This window comes from Panthera onca, chromosome D2 (assembly GCF_046562875.1).
Source record: "Panthera onca isolate mPanOnc1 chromosome D2, mPanOnc1 haplotype 2, whole genome shotgun sequence".
Lineage (NCBI taxonomy): Eukaryota > Metazoa > Chordata > Mammalia > Carnivora > Felidae > Panthera > Panthera onca.
This window is the reverse complement of record NC_138349.1, coordinates 86,210,331-86,233,282: the sequence shown is the minus strand read 5'-3', so window position 1 is coordinate 86,233,282 and position 22,952 is coordinate 86,210,331. Positions and strand designations below refer to the sequence as shown.

Below are 22,952 nucleotides of genomic sequence, written 5' to 3'. Positions count from 1 at the left end.
AAGGTAATAATGGTGTGATTTAACATTCTGAAAATTAAATTTGGTGTAGGCTCAAAAGTTGCCTTCAATCTGTACAGTTGTCCTTGTCTTGAATATATTTACCATATCATAAAACACCACATTTTTAAAGCGTCATTGAAAGAGAATGTATACTGTGCTACCTTGCTAGGACTCTGGTAAAATAGAAAATAAAATTTTGCAGGTGAAAGTAATTTTCTGTTTCTAAAGTAAAGAATATAACCCAGAACACTTAGGATGGGATGCATACGTAGAGTTAAGTTTTTGTTTTGTTTTTTAAAGTTTCTTTATTTATTTTGAGAGAGAGAGTGAGCGAGCGCACACATGAGTGGTGGTGGTGGTGGGGAATCCCAAGCAGGCTCTGAGCTGTCAGCTCAGAGCCCAATACGTGGCTCGATCTCACAACCATGTGATCATGACCTGAGCTGAAGTCCGACATTTAACCGACTGAGCCACCCAGGAGCCCCACAGAATTAAGTTTTAAGTAGGAAGCATGCTCTTTCCAAAACTTACATGCATGATTGTAAGATTTACTCTTCAGGATGTTCATTAATTCACTGCCAACATACATATAATCTATAAGAAAATGAATCACTCCTGTGTTTTACATTTGATTGAAGTCTTTGTTTTTGATGTGACGTTGATCAATAACTCTGTCCTCTAGGACAATGGAAATATCATCATTTACTAGAAGCACTTGAAGTTTCCAGAACCCATGGTGACAGAAGGACAAGACAGCAGGGTGAGTAGCGGTTATGTTTCTCTTCAAATTATATCTTTTATATAATATCTTGTCTTCTCTTTTATATCATATTTTGTCTTCTGTATTTTATAGAGTGTGTAAGCATTACTCTGAAAGCATGGTGAGCAGCCCCACTGTGTTACCAAATAGACCCAAACTATAGTATAAAATGGTTTGTTTACAGTGGGACTAATTAAGGGTTTAGCAACTACTCAGAAACATAAGGAACTCCTACAGAAAATCTAGACATTTCTGGTTCAAAGGAAGTTATCCTGAGAGCCCAAGTACAGTCAGGAGTTCACTGTAAACATCTTTTACATTAAGTTCATTATGTTACATACAGAGTTTACTGTTCAGGCCCTCCTCCCATTCTCTGAGTAGTTGTGTGCATGTCTGACTCAGCTGAGCCAGAAAGAGAGAAAAGAGTTAATCACAGAGTATATAAAGTCTCTCCCCAGAGAAGTGAAAAGCCAGTATTTTCTCTTTTAATACATGAAAACAAAGCGAACCTTCTACCCAGTTTAAATGTATTATTCTTCATTGATTGTCTCCTTCTCTTGGAGGACGTTCTGGCAGTAAAGCTGTAGACACGTTGCATCCATCACCATGTGTCAGAGGGCCACCAGGTCGATGGCTCTTTTTGAACTTTGCTGTTTCAGAAAACCATAGCTGAGTGTTATAGGCAGAAGTTTGACATTTTCAGGATGAAAATCAATTTTCTTTTATGTGTTTCTGAAGTGAGCTTGTGCTCTGATTGCATGGGAAATGGTTTGGCTTCTAGAATTTTGGAGTTGCAAAATAGGAATTAAGATAAAATTTGGCTAACAGTCACGTCAGTGACAGCAACGAGAAATATATTTTAGCGGTCTCATAATGTTTTAAATCCATGGAGAATCAGAAATAGAAACTTAGGGAAATAAGCAGAGAATAATTTCTTCCCAATTGAGGTAGTAAGTAGTGAATGAAATTTTTATTTAAACTTTAGCTTAGTTAAAGGTATAACCTGGTGTTTCAGAAAAACAAATACTCTTAAAGAAGAAATACATCATTGTAATTTGCATTTTATGGCAATAAGTTTATATATAGTGTGTGTATATACATATCTGCTTATTTTTTTTAATTCCTTTTGCTTTTAGTAGAATGTAGGCTCCAGAGAGATAGAGAACTCGTTTCTCTTAACTATGGCATGGGTGGCACTCATAAATATCTGCTACCTTAATACTTTAAAATATTAAAAATAATATTTTACAATGTTATATTTTTATAATGTCAGTATAAATATGACATAAAGTGATTTTGGGATGGATTTATAATATTTTGAACATGTGAAGAGTTGAAATAACTTTCCTTTGTCTGTAATTATGACATAACTTTTTTATGACTTCAGTTTTTAAATATCTTCTCAAGTCGTAAAAGTGCTAACAGTACTTCTTCGTGTACATAAGATGTCTGTGTTAAGTATGTCGAAACGCATGTGAGGCTTTATATTTCAAACAGTAGCTTAATTTCTCATGTAAGCCCATTTAAATTTCTATGAAAGAACATATTTCAGATAATAAATTTTTCATGCAAAGGAGCGTAATTTTTTTTAAGTTATGATTCCATTTTGTTGATGAATGCATAGAAGCATGGGAGTAATCATAGAAAAGAGACAAACTTCATGTCCTAGAGTTTCTTACTATTTCCAGTTCAAGGTAAGTTCACAATGAATTTTCTGTCTCAGAGCATTCAAGGACATGTGATGTAAATGTCTTTTTGAAGAATTATTAATAACATGGATGTGTGTGTTTGCACGTGTATGTGGTAGATGGACGGGCATTCCTGGAGCTCTGTCCAAGTTTCCAGCACACACACTCAGATGGAACCATCCTCAGTTCTCTGCTGGGAGAATAAGTCTCTGTCCTATGCACCCCTGCACTTGATAAGTGCTCGTCCAATGTACCTTCCCCCCACTACGAGCACTTATATGGTAGGAACGTGTTCAAAGGTCAAATAATAAAGATGAGGCCATTACAGTTCTCAGTACAGGTAAACTGGGTCATCATAGAAAAATCTAGAACATATTGTGTTCGATATTTTGTAGAAATATGTTCTAAATATGTTCTAAAATGTAGAACCTATTATGTGTTTTTAAATAAATTGAGGGAATAGTTTTGTCCTGATTTACAGAAAGGAAAACTGTTTCTCTCCTTGAGCCATCGGTACACTGTTGGTGTACAAAAAAATCAGTGAGAACACAATCGGGTTGGAAAGGACTTTATTAATTCGGCAGAAACTTTCTCAATATATACTTTCTCAATATATACTGCAACTAAGCTTTCTAAGATGTTACCTGCCCTATGCTCAGATGTATTAATTTCTTAAAGCATTTTGCATACCTTACGTAACTTTTTCAAATTATTTTTAGTTAAGCATCACGTTAAATATATTCAACAGGTAAATTGTTCAAAGCAACATTACTTTTATGGGCATCATTGGTAGTGTTCTCAGTTATATTCATAGGACGATGACGCAGAATACTGACCAAAGAGAATGTGTGAGACACTGTCAAGAAGGGACTCTGGAACAGGGCGAGTCCAGGAGCATCGCTGCCAGACTGTGGCCCAGAGGTCCTTGAGTGGGCTCACGTGGGCCCATTTCCTTGTCAGAAATGCTGTTCCCTTGAAAGCCTCCCTTAGATGACACCAAGCCGAGGGGCTGAGATCCAAACTGGAGTCTGACTCCAGAATCGTAGCAGGTTCTACGGCGCGGTCTTTCCTCAAAAAACGGGAAGGCATCTGGGCTGGGGTGAGAGTTTGTACCTGGGTTGCATGATTTACAAATCTGAGGCTGCATGTCTTTGCGGATTGAATTTGCCTTTGTGAGATCATCCCAGGTCGTCTCTTTGGAGTACACATGTGTCGGCTACGAGTATTTTTGTATCTGTTGGATGAAATGAATGGGCTCACCAAATAATTTGTGCACACGTCTAAGCCCCTGGGAAAATAATACTTTTTATTTAGCTTCTTTTTCAGCCGTCAACCTGTTTACTCAAGTTGGAGAAATGGTTTGTTTAAAGCGGTATAAGTGAGGCCAAGTATATTTTGTAAAGGAAGCATTGAGGTTGAAGAAGGCAGTAATTTAAGGATGATAAGAAAGTATAGCAAGAGGCGTCTACATCTAACGGGGTCTGTAATTGTGTAACCAATCACGTTAATGTACCTAAAGCCTGGTATTTCTGGCTCCCTTTAAATTACATTAAATAATTTTAAATCTTAGAGCGTGGATTCTCTCCTCAAGTACATTTGTGGCTGTTTTGATGTTAATTATCCACATCACTCCAATAATTACCACACGAGGCATGCTATAACTTCTACTTTAAGGAAGCATAAGCGGTCCTTGTATCATGGGCCAGGCGGTTTGCTAAGTGGCTTAATTGTATCAGAGGAAATCACTAGAATAATAAGTGAATTCACAGAGAGGTAGATATTATCAGATGAGAGCAGTACTGCAGTTTGGTTAAAAAAAAATATTTTCTTGTGGTTTTCTAAAGCTTCATTTGCCCACCTGGAGATCCCCAGATGCCTGGGCCTGAGATACAATCCATTAAATAGATGCCTGTCTGCAACACATCTTGGGAACTCTGGGGCGATACGAAAATCGGCAATACATAATAGGAATACATATGATATATAACAGAAACCGCAGGCTCAGAGCTGTTCTGCCATTAAAAAGGAACCATGAAAATTTGTTTCTATTTTTTTTTTTTTTTTTTTTTTTTTACTATTTAGTGTTGTTACTTTTAACCTAATAGCAAGATTTTGTACTCTTTTTTTTTTTTTTTTTTTCCTATAAAGGACCAGATTAAATACTTGAGGCTTTGTGGGCTGTATGGGTCTCTTTGGTGACTATTTGACTCTGCTTTTGTAGGACCAAAGTGGGCTTAGATCTTACATAATAAACAAATGAGTGGCTGTGTTCCGATACAACTTTATTAAAACAGCCTGTGGGCTGGATTTGTCCTGTGTGTAGAATCTGGCCAGTCTCTGCTAATAAGATGCAGAGATGCTTGGAAATTTCTATCATTTATCTCTATGATCCCTCTATCATTTCTATATATCTATATCTATATCTATATCTATATATCTATCAGAGAGAGAGTGATCAGAAGCATGTGGGGGGGGAGGGAGGGAGGGAGGGAGGGGGAGAGAGAGAGAGAGAGAGAGAGAGAGAGAGAGAGAGAGAGAGAATCCCAAGCAGTCTCCATGCTCAGCATGAAGCCCAAAGTGGGGTTTGATCCCACGACCCAGGGATCATGACCTGAGCAGGAATCCAGTCAGATGCTGAACCACCTGAGCCACCCAGGCGCCCTGGACATCTCTGTTCTTGAGAAAAGTCCTTTATTCATCTATAGCAAACCCTCTAGAAGTTACGCTTTCAGGATATAACCTGTCTTCATTGATAACTATCATCCCCGGTGAGTACGTAGCAGTCAAGAGGACATTGATGAAGGGAATCGCTTTTTATAGGAAATCAACTCTTTCAACCTGGCCACCCACACTGTGGCATTAATATCACCCCTGTGCTGGGTACTGGACAGCTAAGGAGGATGAGTTACATGCTTCTGTTTCCTCAGTGAGCGTTGTGTCCACTGGGAGTGTTGGTGATAATTTTGCACAGGGCAGGGATCGCAACTGGCGCACAGAAGAATGGGAAAAAGGGTGTGATGGTGTCACATGAACATTAAAATATTGTCCGAGGAGATTAAAAGGAACAACAGTAACAAAAAGACTGGTTACAGGTGATGGACGAAGCGTAATGTAGGAGAGATTGTGCAGATAGGCTTGCAAAGATCATGCCCAGCCTTCAGCAGACAGCACCACAGCAGGGGAGCATAGGGAGAGCACTTGGGTGCTGTTGTAAGGGTGTGGGCAAGGGGGAGCTGCAGCAAGGGGCAAAGCGGGTTCCTCCTGCAGCAGACAGTAGGTGGCAGAAGGTGTGAGACTGAAACCTAAGTCAGTACCCGCAAGGTACTTATGATCCAAGGGAAATGCCAGCCTCCCGGGAGGATGCTAGCAGGTAGAGACACAACTTCCTATTGGATTGAGGGATACCCACTCGCCCTCAGGCAAGGACAGCGCAAGTTTACATCGCGGGGACGATACCTGTTATTGCCTCTTCTAAGTTGTAGCAAAAAGCATACTTAACATCCTTTAAGTGGTTTTGAGAATTTCAGCGACCAAAGAGCATAATCTGGATATTTGGGGACTGAATGAATATAAGTAGCAATTCAATCTACAACACGCCCCTCTGCACCCCAACACAGGTCCAGTGTTTGGCACCCCTAGTGTGCCTTCAGCCCTGCACACACGTCGGGACTCGGGGCTTCCTCTCTGTTTCCTTCGCTGTTCTGCTGTGCTGCTCATGTTCTGCTCCTCACCCAGCCCTAGAGCAAGAAGCGGGCAGGACTGTCCCTGGTGTCAACCCTCTTTCCTGAAGAGGTTGTGGGGGGTTGGGGGGGGGAGGTGGGAGCTGGCCTGGCCGGAAACATGACCCCCCTCTCTCCACTTAAATTCTGTGGCCCAGAAATGGGTCAAATGGCCACACCTTTGGCAGGAGAAATGGGAAAACGCTTGTTTGGCATTCTTGCCTTTCACATAGGAAGTGAAAGGGGACGAGAAGATTCAGTCACTTCAGATGTGCACGCGGACAGCTACGGGGATTTTTAAGCATTTGTACGAATTTTCAGAAGATGATTTTAGCCAAACTGTATATCCATTTTCAAAATTAATAAAGATAATCCAAACTTCGGTGGTAAGGAAAGAAAAAAAAAAAAACAAAACCTGTGTTTTGAAGTAGGGTAAAAAGGCGATACCAGACCCAAACTGACATAACTGGTATCTGTTAGATGTGGCAAAATAGTTGAGTTCTGGTAGCATCTTTTGAGATGTAATGTGCATTTGTGGTTGAGGAGTGATTTGTCATAATATGGAAGTGAGGGGGACCTTGTGAGGGGCTGCTGCCCCAAGATCTGTGTGCAATCCCACACGTACCCTTTACTACCATCTGGCTGGGACTGAAGCCGGTTGCCACACAGGACATGAGCCTCCCTTTCATCTCTGCCACGAGGATGCTGGTAATTGCCTTCATGCTGTGTAGGTTTGTGGCAAGACCCAAGTGAGTGGCATTTTAAAAATTGCTTCATCAACGGCAAAATGGTCTACGTCTTCCTCTCTCTTGATCTCTCCCTCTGTCTTCCTCTCCCTCTCCGCCTCTCTCCCTTCTCTATTTTTGCACATGAGGCCTCTCCCTGGAACGCTTGAAATGATCAGTTCCATCACAGAGCGACATCCGGTGTCTCTCCGAGAGCTTCTGTCAGCCTGTTGTTGTTTTTTTTTTTTCTCCCCCTACTTAAAGCAAGTTGAGTCACGCCATTAGGTGCTGCTGCTTTAATGATTACATCTTTTTCTCACTTCAGAAGCTTTTGTCTCTGACCCCAGACCCTCTGAAAGCCTGATCATATATAATCAGCTGTTATTCTGTTTGACCATTGGAGTTCACATAGCAAGTTAGAGAAACCATAGTGGGCGCAGTTCTATCTTGTAATAGAATTAGTGCCTGAAATGACTTTCGGGTCATTAAGAATAAGGAGGATTTCCCTTACACGACAACTGAGGAGTTACAGATCTTGGAAATGTGTAAGGTCATCAATACTCCCACCCCAACTTACTCCTATCTCCTGTTTCCACCCAGCACATCAGTAAAATCTCAAAGAATTAGCACTCACATATCAGATCAGAAATCCAAAGCCATCACCCCTACTTGTACAAAGATTTTACAATCATTGAGTATCCAATCTAGAAGCAAAGGAGATAATAAAAATATATATACACACATATTTATTTGTTATTTTATATATAAGCGGTTTTAAAGTGTTAGAGTATAATGAATTTGCCAATAAACTGCACACTTTTGTGTAATATGTTTTCAGTGATTTTCTGTGTACACACCCCTATCTATGAGCACTTTCACATGTGTGCTATGCCCTTTAGAGTGAAAGTAACCACAAATATAACTTAGATTAGCATAAACAATGAAGGAAGTTTATTGACTTATGACTCCGACAGTCCAGAATTCCTCAGGAAATGACTGATCCGAGGGCTGAGTGATATTGCCACCCATCAGTGTAGTTTTAAGATCCGATTTCAGTCTGACTTCTGTTCTCTCAGGAGCCTGCATGTTTCCAGATTTATATCCTTAGCATTTCTAACAAAGCCCCTAATTCTTCTCTATCCTGCCTATTCATGTCACACACCCACCTCTGAACCAGCCAGTAACTGTGGCCAGTGCTTACTGACTTAGCTTGGGTCATAAGCTTCACATCTGGAGTAAGCTAGACATCAGCATGCCCGGATCACAGAGATGGAGACTCTGAAAAACAGAAGGGGAGATTCCAGGTGGCAGTGGGTGAAGCGCATTCTACTTCCGTAATAACAGAATCAATTCCAAGTGTGCATGTTTAGAGTCTGGATTCCAACTCTTGATGTAAGGAACAAATACGGGTATTCTCCCCAGAGCATAGGAAATAAGTTTGTTGTCATGAACTATTAGATGGAACCACTTAAAGTTGCCACTTGGGGTCTGGAGGCATCAAAAGATCAAAAAACTTACTATGGTTTAACCAGACAGAAAGAAGTTGTGTAGAAAACCGGACATGATTGCTTCAGTTATGCCAAAGATTACAATCATTAGTACGTATAATATCTTCCAACGTTCAACTGTCTTATTTAACATATCTATGCAGCAATGAATCTCATTAATTTTCCTAGAGGTATGTATTTTTGTAATTTATTCCAAGAAATTTAAGCAAGAATGGAACTTTTTAAAGTTAGATACTCATTGCATACTTTATTGGAATACTTGAGGCTCATGGTTGACCAACAGTACAATGATCCTTAAACGTATAGGCAAGATACAAGTGATCAGGCTGTGTTCATACACTGGTCTGTGGATCCCTGATGGCCCATTGTTATATGCATGAAACAGACCCTTTTACTTCTAGGGGAGCATTTACTCTCTTCACGGGTTTCCTGGGTTGGTTTATTTTGGGTATAGCCACTGTTTGGTCCTCTCTGGACAAGTGTAGGTGAGTGAGTCCTGACCTTGGCTTGGTGTCACTGCTGAGTCTCATGGATAGGGCCTTAGGGAAGAACATTCGTATTTAGAGCCTTGTCAGAAATCAAGGGTATCTATTCTTTATTGACAAGTACATATCAAACCTTGTTTTACAAAATATTATCAAGGCCTTTTGCCTCTTCATTTCTGTAGGCATACTAAGTACATGGAAACATCAGCCATGTCGTCGGGGGATTGATGGGGCTGACTGCCATCTGCGGATTAGTTACGTGTGGAGTTCTGTAAAGAAACTGCTCCAAAGTTCACGTCACTCTTTCCACCAAAGGGAAACTAATTTTTATAAAACTATTTTTTTGCCTCTATGTGAGGCCTAAAAGAGATTTCATTTTTCTGATCAATGATTTTTTTTTTTATTATTAAATATACATAACTGAAAATGATTACTTTTTTTCCTCTCCTGTCAGGAAACTCAGAGATAACTCTGTGGTCACTGTCTTAGAATGTCACACCAGAGCTTTGGGGTTCAATTTATTTCACCCATCCTTCTCTCTTTTTCTAATTTTTTTAAATTAAAATAACACTTTTCTTAACCGAAAAGAAACACACCCCAAAATAGTAAAATGTAGCGCATGAAAAGTGATAAAGTTATATTCTGAAAGAAAGAAAAATAAATAAATCAGTAGAAATGACACCTATATCATAATCCACTAAAATAACCACCGTGAGTATCTAGGTCGGCGTTCTGTAATGTGTCACTTGTATTTATCATTTGAGAATTGTACCATGTCACTGTTAGCGTCCTCTTTGGAACGACATGGTGTCCACACTTCTGTCCTCTGCACCCGCGTGCTGACTCACCATGTCTCTGAGCCACACTGCCCCTGGCCGTCCTGCCCCCTCTGGTGGCTGTATGGAGAAGGCTGGCCTACAGCAGCACAGGGTCACTGTCACGAGGAGCTCACACAGGCTAGTGCAGTCTAGGGTCACATGCAGGGGTGCTGATGGGTCAGGGTGCAATGCAAGGGTGCGTTGACTAGAGAAGAAATGGTCAGAGGTAGAAAGGTGTCAGTGGTACCCTAGAAGTTCTGAAATGTGTACTCTCCAGATTCTAGATGTGTTAAGGGGTGAAAAGTCTCTAGGTGCATCCTTTCATGTCCCTCTCTGACTATCCACTGAGTACCTTCCTCTTGGTGGTCTGCAGAAAGTTCGGAGGCGCATCTCAGGGCGGGGGTTTCCTGAAGGGGGTGCTGGGGTGTTCCAGACTTCCTCTTGCTGCTGTGCCCTCCCTAAGCCAGAACCATAATATGCTAGTTGCTTTACTTTGCACCAAGCACTGAGCAGTTGCTTCAGCAATGCAAATCTGGAGAGGTGGGGGAACACACACCGACTTTTATTTTATTTTATTAATTTTGTTTGTGAAAGAGAGAGAGAGCACAAGTGGGGGAGGGGCAGAGAGAGAAGGAGACACAGAGTCCTAAGCAGGCTCTAGGCTCCGAGCTGTCAGCACAGAGCCTGACACAGGGCTTGAACCTACAAACTGTGAGATGGTGAACTGAGCCAAAGTCAGTACTGGATCGACTGACCCAATGGGCACCCCAATTTTTAGTTATTTTAAATCCACAGTCTATTTTTTTTTTGGGTGTGAACCTGTTTCCACTAGTTTTTGTTTTTTTTTTTCCTTTGTGAAGCTTCAAAGAACCTTTGGTCCACTTGTATATTTATGCCTCATGACACTCTATTCATATACATGTGTAGGCATTTATATAAATGCAGATCTTTCTGCATACATACAAATGCACATGGAATTTCACAAATACATTCATTTGTGAGAGGGCACACGTGAGCAGGGGAGGGGCAGAGAGAAGGGAAAAAGAGAATCCCAAGCAGGCCCCATGCTGTCAGCACAGACCCCCTGAGATGGTGACCTGAGCTGAAACAAAGAGTCAGATCCTTAATTGACTGAGCCACAAGGGGAATCTACAAATACATGTTTTTAAGCCCAATTTTCTTTGACTAATATTAGTTTTCACCCTAGGTGAAATATTCCTGTATCTATCTATTGATCTCTCTTTCCACAGATGATCTCTGCGTAGCTTAAAACATTAAAGTTGAAAATTTTTCATAGTTATTAAAACAACTAGTATATACTAAATCAAAGAATAACTGTAGTTCTCTATTTCTCATAGGTATGCAATTTTAATTTTGAAGTGGATTCTAGTGTCCTGAAAAACAAATTTCATATATATATTTTTTTTCTTTAAGAATTTTTTAAAAGTTTTATTTAAATTCCATTAGTTAGCATACAGTCTAGTGTTAATTTCAGGTGTACCATATAGTGATTCAACACTTCCATACATCACCTGGTGCTCATCACAAGTGCCCTCCTTCATATTTCACCCATCCCCCCCAGCCTCCCCTCTGGTGACCATCAGTGTGTTCCCTATAGTTAATAGTCTATTTCTTGGTTTGCCACCCCCCCTTCCTCCCACATTCTTTTTTTTTTTTTTTTTTACTTTGCTCATTTTGTTTCTTAAATTCCACATATGAGTGAAATCATATGATATTTATCTTTCTCTGACCTATTCACTTAGCACTATACTCTAGCTTCATCCAAGTCATTGCAAATGGCAAGATTTCATCCCTTTTTATTGCTGAGTAATGTTCCTGTGTGTGTGTGTGTGTGTGTGTGTGTGTGTGTGTGTGTGTGTGTATGCCAGTCTTCTTTGTCCATTCATCAGTCAATGGACAAATGAACACTTGGGCGGTTTCCATAATTTGGATATTGTGTATAATGCTGCTATAAATATTGGCATGCATGTATCCCTTTGAATTAATATTTTTGTATTTTTTGGGAAATAACTAGTAGTGCAATTGCTGGATTTTAGGGTAGTTCTTTCTTAACATTTTGAGGAACCTCCATACTGTTTTCCAGAGTGGCTGCACCAGTTTGCATTCCCACCAACAGTGCAGGAAGGTTCCCCTTTTTTCCCTCATGAACACCTCTTGTGTTTTGTGTTGTTGATTTTAGCCATTCTTGCAGGTGTGAGGTGATATCTCATTGTGGTTTTGATTTGTATTTCTGTGATAATCAATGGTATTGAGCATCTTTTCATGTATCTGTTGGCTATTTGGATGTCTTCTTTTTAAATTTTATTTTACTTTTTATTTTTTAAATTTACATCCAAGTTAATTAGCCTATAGTGCAATAATGATTTCAGGAGTAGAAACCAATGATTTATCCTCTATGTATAACACCCAGTGCTCATCCCAACAAGTGTCTCCCTTAATGCCCCATCACACATTTAGCCCATCCTCCCACTCACAAACCCTCCAACAACTCTGTTTGTTCTCTATATTTAAGAGTCTCTTCCATTTCCCCCCTCCCTGTTTTTATATTATTTTTACTTCCCTTTCTTTATATTCATCTGTTTTGTATCATAAATTCCACTTTTGAGTGAAGCTATATGATAATTGTCTTTCTATGACTAATTTTGCTTAGCATAATACACTGTAGTTCCATCCATGTGGTTGCAAATGGCAAGATTTCATACTTTTTGATTGCGATTAATACTCCTTCATATATATACACTGCATCTTCTTTATCCATTCAGCTGTCGATGGAAATTTGAGTTCTTACCATACCTTGGCTATTGTTGAAAGCACAGGCATAAACATTGGGGTGCATGTGTCCCTTTGAAACAGCACACGTGTATCCTTTGGAAAATACATAGTAGTGCAATTGCTGGGTTGTAGGGTGGTTCTGTTTAAAAATTTTTAAGGAAACTTTGGTACTGTTTTCCAGAGTGGCTGCACCAGTTTGCATTCCCACCAGCAGTGCAAAAGAGTTCTGCTTTCTCTGCATCCTCACCAACATCTGTTGATGCCTGAGTTGTTAATTTTAGCCATTCTGACTGGTAGGAGGTGGTATCTCATTGTGGTTTTGATTTGTATTTCCCTGATGATGAGTGATGTTGAGCATCTTTTCATGTGTCTGTTAGCCATCTGGATGTCTTTTTTGGGGAAGTGTCTATTCATATCTTTTGCCCATTTCTTCACTAAATTATTTGTTTTTTGGGTGTGAAGTTTGGTAAGTTCTTGAGAGATTGTGGATACTAACCCTTTATCTGACATGTCATTTGAAAATATCTGTTCCCATTTTGTGGGTTGCCTTTTACTTTTGCTGATTGTTTCCTTCACTGTGCAGAAGCTTTTTTATCTTGATGAGGCCCCAGTAGTTCATTTTTGCTTTTGGTTCCCTTGCCTCTGGAGATGTATTGAGTAGGAAGTTGCTGCAGCTGAGGTCAGAGGGGTTTTTGCCTGCTTTTTCCTCTAGGATTTTGATGATTTCCTGTCTTATATTTAGGTGTTTCATCCATTTTGAGTTTATTGTTGTGTATGGTGTAAAAAAGTGCTCCAGGTTCATTCTTCTGCATGTTGCTGTCCAGTTTTCCCAGCACCATTTGCTGAAGAGACTGTCTTTATTCCATTGGGTATTCTTTCCTGCTTTGTCGAAGATTAGTTGGCTATATTTTCTGGGTCTATTTCTGGGTTCTCTGTTCTGTTCCATTTATCTGAGTGTTTTTGTGCCAGTACTATAATGTCTTGATGATTACAGCTTTGTAATACAGCTTGAAGTCCAGGATTGTGATGCCTCCTGCTTCGGTTTTCTTTTTCAAGATTGCTTTGGCTATTCAGGATCTTTTCTGGTTCCATAGAAATTTTAGGACTTTTTATTCTAGCTCTGTGAAGGATGCTGGTATTATTTTGATAGGTATCGCATTGAATATGTAGATTGCTTTGGGTAGTATTGGCATTTTAACAATATTGGTTCTTCCTATTCATGAGCATAGACTATTTCTCCATTTTTTGTATCATCTTCAGTTTCTTTCAGAAGCTTTCTATAGTTTGCAGGGTATAGATTTTTCACCACTTTGGTTAGGTTTATTTCTAGGTGTTTTATGGTTTTTGATGAAATTGTAAATGGGATTGAATTCTTGATTTCTCTTTCGGTTGCTTTATATTTATTGTATAAAAGTGCAACCGATATCTCTGTATTGATTTGATATCCTGTGACTTTGCTGAATTCATGAATCAGTTCTAGCTGTTTTTTGAGGGAATCTTTTGGGTTTCCCATACAGAGTATCATGCCATCTACAAAGAGTGAAAGTTTGACTTCCTCCTTGCTGATTTGGATGCCTTTTATTCCTTTGTGTTGTCTGATTGCTGAGGCTAGAACTTCCAATACTATGTTGAATAACAGTGGTGAGCGTGGACATCCCTGTCAGTGTTCCTAACCTTAGGGGAAAGCTCTGTTTCTCACCATTAAGTATGATATTAGCGGTGGGTCATTCATATATGGCTTTTATGATCTCAGGGTATGCTCCTTCTATTCCTACTTTCTTGAGGGTTTTGATCAAGAAATGATGCTGAATTTTGTCAGGTGCTTTCTCTGCATCTATTGAGAGGATCATGTGGTTCTGGTCCTTTTTCTAATGTCGTGTATCACATTGATTGATTTATAGATATTGAATTAGCCCTGCATTCCGTGAATAAATCCCACTTGATCATGGTGAATAATTCTTACGATGTACTGTTGGATCCAGTTGAACCCAGTTGAGGATTTTTGCATCCATGTTCATCAGGGAAGTTGGTCTGTAGTTGTCCTGTTTAGTGGAATCAAGGTAATGTTGGCCTCATAGAATGAGTTTGGAAGTTTTCCTTCCATTTCTACTTTTTTGGAACAGCTTCAAAAGAATAGGTATTAACTTTTCTTTAAATGTTTGGTAGAATTCCCCTGGAAAGCCATCTGGCCCTGGGCCCTTGTTTTTGGGGAGATTTTTGATTACTGATTCAATTTCTTTACTGGTTATGGGTCTGTTCAAATTTTCTATTTCTCCCTGTTTAAGTTTTGGTACTTTATATGTTTCTAGGAATTTGTGCATTTTTTCCAGCTTGCCCAATTTATTGGCATATAATTGCTCATAATATTCTCTTATTGTTTGTATTTCTGCTGTGTTGGTTGTGATCTCTCCTCTTTCAGTCTTGATTTTATTTTTTTTTTATTTGGGTCCTTTCCTTTTTATTTTTGATCAAACTGACTAGGGGATTATCAATTTTGTTAATTTCAAAGAACCAGCTCCTAGTTTCATTGATCTGTTGTACGTTTTTTGTTTGTTTGTTTTGTTTTGTTTTTAATTTTGATAGTATTGATTTCTGCTCTAATCTTTATTATTTCCTGTCTTCTGCTGGTTTGGGGTTTTATTTGGTATTCTTTTTTCAGATCTTTAAGGTGTAATGTTAGGTTGTGTATATGAGACCTTTCTTCCTTCTTTAGGAAGGGGTGGATTGCTATATACTTTCCTCTTATGACCACCTTTGCTGCATCCCAGAAGCTTTGGGCTGTGGTGTTATCATTTTCATTGACTTCCATGTACTTTTTAATTTCCTCTTTAACTTCTTAGTTAACTCATTCATTCCTTAGTAGGATGTTCATTGGCCTCCAAATATTTGTTGTCTTTCTCACTTTTTTTTTTTTTCTTGTGGTTGATTTTGAGTTTCATAGCCTTGTGCCTAAAAATATGTATGGTATGATCTCAATCTTTTTGAACTTGCTGAGGGCTGATTTGTGTCCCAGTATGTGATCTGTTCTGGAGAACGTTCCATGTGCACTGGAGAAGAATGTATATTCCACTGCTTTAGGATGAAATGTTCTGAATATATCTGTTAATTCCATCTGATCCAGTGTGTCATTCAAAGCCATTGTTTTCTTGTTGATTTTCTGATGAGATGATCTGTCCATTGCTGTGAGTGGAATGTTGATGTCCCCTCCTATTATGACATTATCATCAATGAGTTTCTGTATGTTTGTGATTATTTGATTTATATATTTGGGTGCCATCACTTTTGGGGCATAAACATTAACAATTGTTTGATCTTGGTGAATAGACCCCTTAATTATGATATAATGTCCTTCTTCATCTCTTGTTACAGTCTTTATTTTAAAATCTAGATTGTCTGATAAAAGTATGGCTATTCCGGCTTTCTTTTGGCAACCATAAGCATGATAGATGGTTCTCCATCCCTTTACTTTCAATCTGAAGGTGTCTCTAGGTCTAAAATAGGTCTCTTGTAAACAGCTTATAGATGGATCTTGTTTTCTTATCCATTCTGTTACCCTGTGTCTTTACATTGGAGCATTTAGTCCGTTGACATTTAGAGTGAGTACTGAAAATATGAACTCATTGCCATTGTGTTGCCTGTAGAGTTGGGGTTCTGGTGGCATTCTCTGGTCCTTTCTAGTCTTTGTTGTTTTTAGTCTTTTTTTTTTTTTTAATTTTGTTTCATCTTTTCTCCCCTCTCCCCTTAAAATTTTTTGCAGGGCTGGTTTAGTGGTTACAATCTCCTGTAGTTTTTGTTTGTCTGGGAAACTCTTTATCTCTCCTTCTATTTTGAATAACAGACTTTCTGGATAAAGAATTCTTGCTGCTTATTTATCCAGTTCAGCACATTGAATATATCCTGTCACTCCTTTCTTACCTGCCAAGTTTCTGTGGATAGACCTGCTGTGAACCTGATCTGTCATCCCTTATAGGTTAAGAACTTTTTTCCCTTGCCGTTTTCATAGTTATTTCCTTGTCTGTGTGTTTTGTGAATTTGACTATGATATGCCTTGTTGATAGTCAGTTTTTATTTAGTCTCATGGGAGTCCTCTGTGCTTCCTGGACTTTGATGTCTGTGTCTTTCCCCAGGTTAGGAAATTTTTCTGCTATGATTTGGTCACATAAAATTTCTACCCCTTTTTCTCTCTCTTCATCTTCTTGGACTCCTGTGATTCGGATGTTAGTCCTTTATAGTAAGTCACTGAGTTCTCTAATTCTTATATCATGCTTTTTTGCCTTAGTTTCCTTCTTTTTTTCCCCTTCGTTATTCTCCATAAATTTGTCCTCTATATCAGTAATTTGCTGCTCTGCTTCATCCATCTTTGCTGCTGTGGAAGCTATTTGAGATTGCATCTCAGTTATAGCGTTTTTTATTTAATCCTGACTAGCTTTTACTTCTTTTATGTCTGCAGAAAGGTATTCTAATCCATTTTAAACTCCAGATAGCATTCTTACTATTGTGATTCTAAATTCTGGTTCATACATCTTGCATGTATCTGTGTTGATTAAGTCTCTGGCTGTCATTTCTTCCTGTTCTTTCTTTTGGGATGAATTCCTGTGTTTCATCATTTTGGAGGAAGAAAAAGAATAAAATAAAAAAAATAAGTAAATATACAATTTTGAAAACAACACAAAAACATCAAATAAAGGAAGTTAGATCCTAGGTGTGTTTTGTCTTGTTTGTTGAAAGAAAGTTGATAGAATAGAGAAAAAAAGGAAAGAAAGGAAGAGAAAAAAAAATGTAAGAAAACATTTAAAAATTAAGAAAAATGTATACAAGAAAATAGAACAAAATAAGGTAAAATAGAGTTTAAAAATTACAAAAAATATAGTAGAAAAAATCTTTTTTATGAAATGGAAAATATATTTTTCTCTTTCCATATCCAAGAATAAGGAAAGGGATGAAAAAGGGAAAACAATAAAATATATGGACCAGCAAACAGAATGAAATCCAAATGAAATTATATCCAGTTTCCCCTAGAAGTCGGAAGAGGAAGCACTGTATAGTCCATACAACTAAGCAGGTGGAGAGACTTGTGGTGATTCTCTAGGGCTTGGTTGGCCCAGTTGGACAGGACTTGGTGTAATGGCTCCGTTTTCCACGAGGTGGTGCTGCTTAGTTTCCTGGGGTGGATTGTTGTGGTGCATATAGGCGTATATGCGTATGTGCAGAAGGGGTGCAAATGGCATCTCCCAGCTTCCCGGTCTTCGGATCAGAACTCTGCTCTCACTGATCAGCAGTCAAGCACCCCTCCTTTGTCTTTGGCTTCTGTCCACTCCCCACTTCTTCAGGCTCCAGGTAAGCCATCAGGCTACCAGACAGCACCTCCCTCCTGAGTTTTATCTCAGATGGGGCTGTGTTTCCAAACCTCTCACTTCTGAGGGCCCTTTGGCTTGGGTCTACTCCAGCCCTCTTGGTGGGGGTCTTCCTGAGCAATGGCCAGGTGCGCCCACCCCTGGGAATGCTTGCATGACCATGCCACTGCAGAAACCTAGACTGCAGCTGGGTGCCAACCCACCCCAGAAAAAGTTTGAGCAATTGTGTAACAGCAGCAGTTCAGGGTTTATGGAAAATCACAACACACATCTGGTGCCCGGCTTCACCCTTCATATCCTTTTTCCAGCACTTGCAACTGTTGTTGTTCTCCGTGGTCCACTGGGACCTTGTCCCCTGGGGAGACCTCACAGCCTGTTCCATATATCCTCCCAGCAGGGGAATAGCCTCTCCCCATGTGGCCCGAGGACCCCTCAGACCTCGTTCTCTGTTTTTGGGGATTTACCCTTCCCACTGGAGCAGTGCTGGGTATCGAGTTGCGGCGTTTCAGACTCCTTGCTCCCATGTTTTTAGAGTCCTAATGATATTTAAACCCCCTCCTTTCTCCTTTACCCATTTGTTGTTCAGTACCTTTTGGACGTTTCCGCTCTTTCTGTTTCTCTCCAGCTGTTCTTGGGTGGGAGGAAGTGCTTTCTTGTACTCTCCCCCTGTCTCTGTCTTCTCTCTGCAAGCAAAAACAGCTCCCTGTCCTCTGTGGCTTCTCTCTCCTCCAGTTCAACTCTCTGTGCTGCATACCTGCCAAGTTCTGTGGTTCAGGTTGTGTAGATTGTTGTGTTAATACTCAAATAAGTTTTCTAGGTGCACAAGATGGTTTGGTGCTAATATAGGTGCATTTCTGGGGTAAGAGATGCAGAGAATTTTCATGCTGCTCTGCCATCTTGGCACCCTACCTTCCATGTAGTTTTTACATACTTAAGTGCTGTAAAATTTGTCTTCATGTTAAAACTTGAGTTTAACTCATAGTGGTCTGAAAATTTTCTGAACATATCTACAAATCATGTCCTTCAACTTAAACCAGAAATTAGGCCCTTTTAGAGGAAATTTATATATAATGAGCTTTTACGTTGTAATTTCTTACTCTGTACAAGTTCCGTGATAGTCATTTTCTGAATTTAACTTTTAAAAAATTTTTGCTTTTAATGTTTATTTTTGAAAGACGGGGAGGGGCAGAGAGAGAGACAGAAACACAGAATCTGATACAGGCTCTAGGCTCTGAAGTATCAGCACAGAACCAGATGTGGGGCTCAAACCCACAAACTGTGAGATCATGACATGAGCTAAACTCAGACGCACGGCCCACGGAGCCAGCCGGGCTCCCCCAATTTAATCTTTAAATGTTTAAATGTGTTTCTCTTCGTAAGGATTTGACACCTTCTGGCTTAAGTCCATAGTTCTAGTGATTCCTTAAATAACTTGTTGGAGCCATACCCGACTCCTTATCTTCAATATGGGTGCATGATACCTGAAGCAACGCTGAAACTATAAAGCAGCAGAGGCAGAGACTTCAACCTCGATGATCGTGTCCTTGAACCTCAAGAACCAGTGTCCATGCTATTTTCACTACATGAAACTGTTCTGTGGAAGACAAATGACAAAGGAGTGGTTTTTCATACAGTGACAGCTACTAAGGTAATAAGCTAGTGAAAGGTGGTTTAGACAAGGTTACCACAGTTCGCACAGAGGCACCTTTGCACAAGAAACCCTCCTCTGAGGTGACTCAGTTGGTTAAGCGTCCGACTTCAGCTCAGGTCATGATCTCACTGCTCATGGATTTGAGCCCCTCATAGAGGTCTGTGCTGACAGCTTGGAGCCTGGATCCTGCTTTGATTCTGTGTCTCCTTTCTCTGTCCCTCCCCCACTTGTGCTCTGTCTCTCTTTCTCAAAAATAAAAAATAAACATACATTAAAAAATTTTTAAGAGACCCTCCTCTGAAAACAATTAGTCTCCTTTACCCCATAATGATTCCAAAAATTCAATGAGTCCATACAATAAAAGAGACAAGCCCTAACTAACTCCGGAACAATGCAGCCCATGCCAAGGTGTCCACCTTGATGGGGCTGGACCCCAGCCTCCCCCAAGGTGACCTGATGGGACACTTGTGGGCAGGATGCAACCTGATCGCCATGGGATTGTCTCCTTGTCCTCCATGTTCCAGTCCTGCTCTCTATTTGCAGGCTAATTTTGTTCTCACTGTAAGAGACTTTTCAGATATGTGAGCTATATGTGCGTAATCAGGTAGAGTGGATCAGGGTATGAATTGAGCGTAATTATCCTTTCAAAATAAAATATAAAAATTCTAATTTATTTTAGTTTTTAGCCCTCTTTTGTGTTTTTTCTAATTCACTTTTATTTTAGTTATCAGTGTGTTCCTCTCTAAGCATAAGGTTAAATATTTCCATGGAAATAAATCATGATGGTGTGAGAGAGGCTGTATAGCTCTAACCCTAAACAGTTCATGGAATGTTTATGAGCATCGTGTGCATGTGTACACAGGGATATATGCCCACTACACACACACACACAAACACATGTATAGTCATAAAGGCCATACATTTTTTTTTGTTCGTGACATAGTTCTTGAACTTAAGTTTAACTATTACCATTATTTTTTCTCATTTGTGTGCTAACTGCTTTCTTAGGACAAATGTGAATTTTCTTTAAAAAAATCTAAGATACTTTTCTCATTCTTTTGCACCTGTCTTCCTGTGTCACACTTCAAGCTCCTGTCCTTGCTCACTGAGATTGTTTCCTGTAGTGCCCTAGAGAGCCATCACCTGAGCCTCTGGGCCCCTTGAATGACCCTGCTATCTGGCAGGGAAGGTGGGCCTCAGTGCTAATCTCTGTCATTTTCACGGCTTGGCTCTAACAGGTAAGAGCTTTATAAACTCTAGCCTCTGCTGATCTCTTCCATTCATCTTTGATCATCCCCTGTTTTCGCTGCTAATGAATTATAGCCAATTAAATGTGGGTGTAAGAATTACAGGTAGATAGGTCCTTATTTATAATTTTAAAATTAAAAGAAACTCTGAACACAATTTATTTTTTGTAATTTATCTGATGGCAAAACCTATCCGGCCTGTCATGAGGCTCATTTTGACTCTGTTTAATCCCTCTTTGCAGATACTGATTTTTTTGATGATGAGAAGCAGCTCCAGACCCTGCTGAGATTTTATGTCATCTTCTGCATATGGAGTAAATTATTTAAAAATACCTGTGTTTTGGCTTCCGCCTGTTAGCAAGGTTTTCAGGAGAGGGATACACACTTACAAGTGCAACAACGCCTGGTCCAGGACAACCTGTGTGCACTTGTCCGTTGTTGGAAGGGTTCCATCACACCCCCTACGGGCTCGCTTCCCTAACACCCTTCTCAGTCATCACTTCTTCCTAAATGTCATCTCATCCTTACTGATGTGGAAACTCATCCTTGTATATCCCGTCTTTATCCTCGCCGCCGGAATGGTGCTTATCTATGCACCCGTGTCATTCCTACGAGATCCTAAAGTCTTTGAGAATCGGATTCGTAGGCTTCCCATCTTTATAGCCTCACAATCCATTCTGGACATTGTCTTAAGAAACAGCAGGGACTTAATCAATGTTGGTTAGCATTGGGAATTAACGTTAGCAAGAATAAAAGTTCTGTCTTTCCCCCAGAACATTTGACCACACTGTCATCTGAGACCGGGCCCTGCGGTGGTCACGAATACATTTTTACCTCTAGCTCTCCCAGAATAAATGTGAAACAGCTGGGTGTTACCTTGGTGAATGCCTGGCTGTATGTTTTGCCTATTTATTAACTGCTGCCCATCCACCAAGGTGGAAAGAGTCAATGACTACTATTCACCTTCGTCGTGTGTTTTTATATCACTAACGTTTATTACTTATAATGATTATATGAGTAAGAGCCTCACTTTTTTTTTAAGATTTTCATATTTAAAGTCACCTGACAGAATAATTAGTTCTTCCCCCTCCCAACTCACCATCTTTTTAATGTTAAAAAATACCTGTACAGTCAAAATTATTGAAGAAATCAGTCAGTTGCATTTTTCTGTCACTTGAATGGAAAAAAATCTATCACCCATTAGAATTTAGATGTAAATTTGTAATCAAAGTCCATCTCTTCTGGACTTTATGTATGATAGATATTACTCTGCACCATATAAGGCAACTGAGAAAGAAAAATAATTGTCAAATTTGACATTTGTTTCTCTTTTGAGTTTTTACCCTTAAAAGAAGATATGGTAGGACCTTGTGGAAGACAAAATGGCACACGTATCTTTGCTGAATAGACAAATGCTTGGCTTTATTCAAAAGCACTATCCCGCGATTAACTGTGATATTCAATTTATCTACTTCAGAAGGATGAAGAGATAAATTGACTGCAAATGTGAAATTGGGATTCTGAAGAGCCTCAGTTACCATTCAGACATGCAGTGCATTTGATTTTCTTATTTTAATATTCATTAGCTTCAAAATATCACTGAGGGCTCTTGGCTTTTCACTCCTGCTGTGTAAAGCATTAACAATATCGCATTCACTGCTTCTGTTTTCTTTCTGAACAACTAGTAAAACTTGAATACCACCAATGGTTAACATTTTTAAAAGATATTTCGGGTTTTATTTCTATTTCTGTACCCTCAAGGAGTCATCCCATTTAAGTGAAATATTACATTCTCATTTTTATGTTTCGTATTGTCTTTTTGATACTGGGTGGTTATATAAGCTGCTAGTTAACAGTACAGATTTTCCCCTCCAGTTATGATATCGTGTCGAATATATATCTTTATTATGTGCCTTTAATTGAATCACTTATCTGTGGAATATTTTTTGTGTGTGCAAATAGACAGTGATAAGGAGCAGTATTTTTAATTGCAAGCACTTCCGGATTTATATTTTGAAATTTAAGTTACTGAATTTTTAGCTACTGTTTTATCTCGACTTTGCTATTGCCAAAAAGCACACAACTTAAAAATTAGAGGTAAGCTTCATGGTGTCCGAGGGCTTTCAGAAAGTTTGCTTTGCAAGCCATTTGTCTTGTGCACAATTGTCTTCATACTGTGTTCCAGTATCGTGTTGTCCTCAGGG

The 22,952-nt window shown here is 39.4% G+C and overlaps 1 protein-coding gene across 3 annotated transcripts in view; it reads left to right on the top strand.

Annotated features, from left to right (window-relative positions):
* Window positions 1–22,952, top strand: part of PCDH15 (protocadherin related 15) — a 1,703,323-nt gene that overhangs the window by 472,800 nt on the left and 1,207,571 nt on the right. For all 3 annotated transcript variants that reach the window (XM_078434112.2, XM_078434113.2, XM_078434110.2), the window contains exon 2: window positions 683–760. The gene's annotated coding sequence lies outside the window, so the exon portion shown is untranslated. The remainder of the gene's footprint in view (window positions 1–682; window positions 761–22,952) is intronic.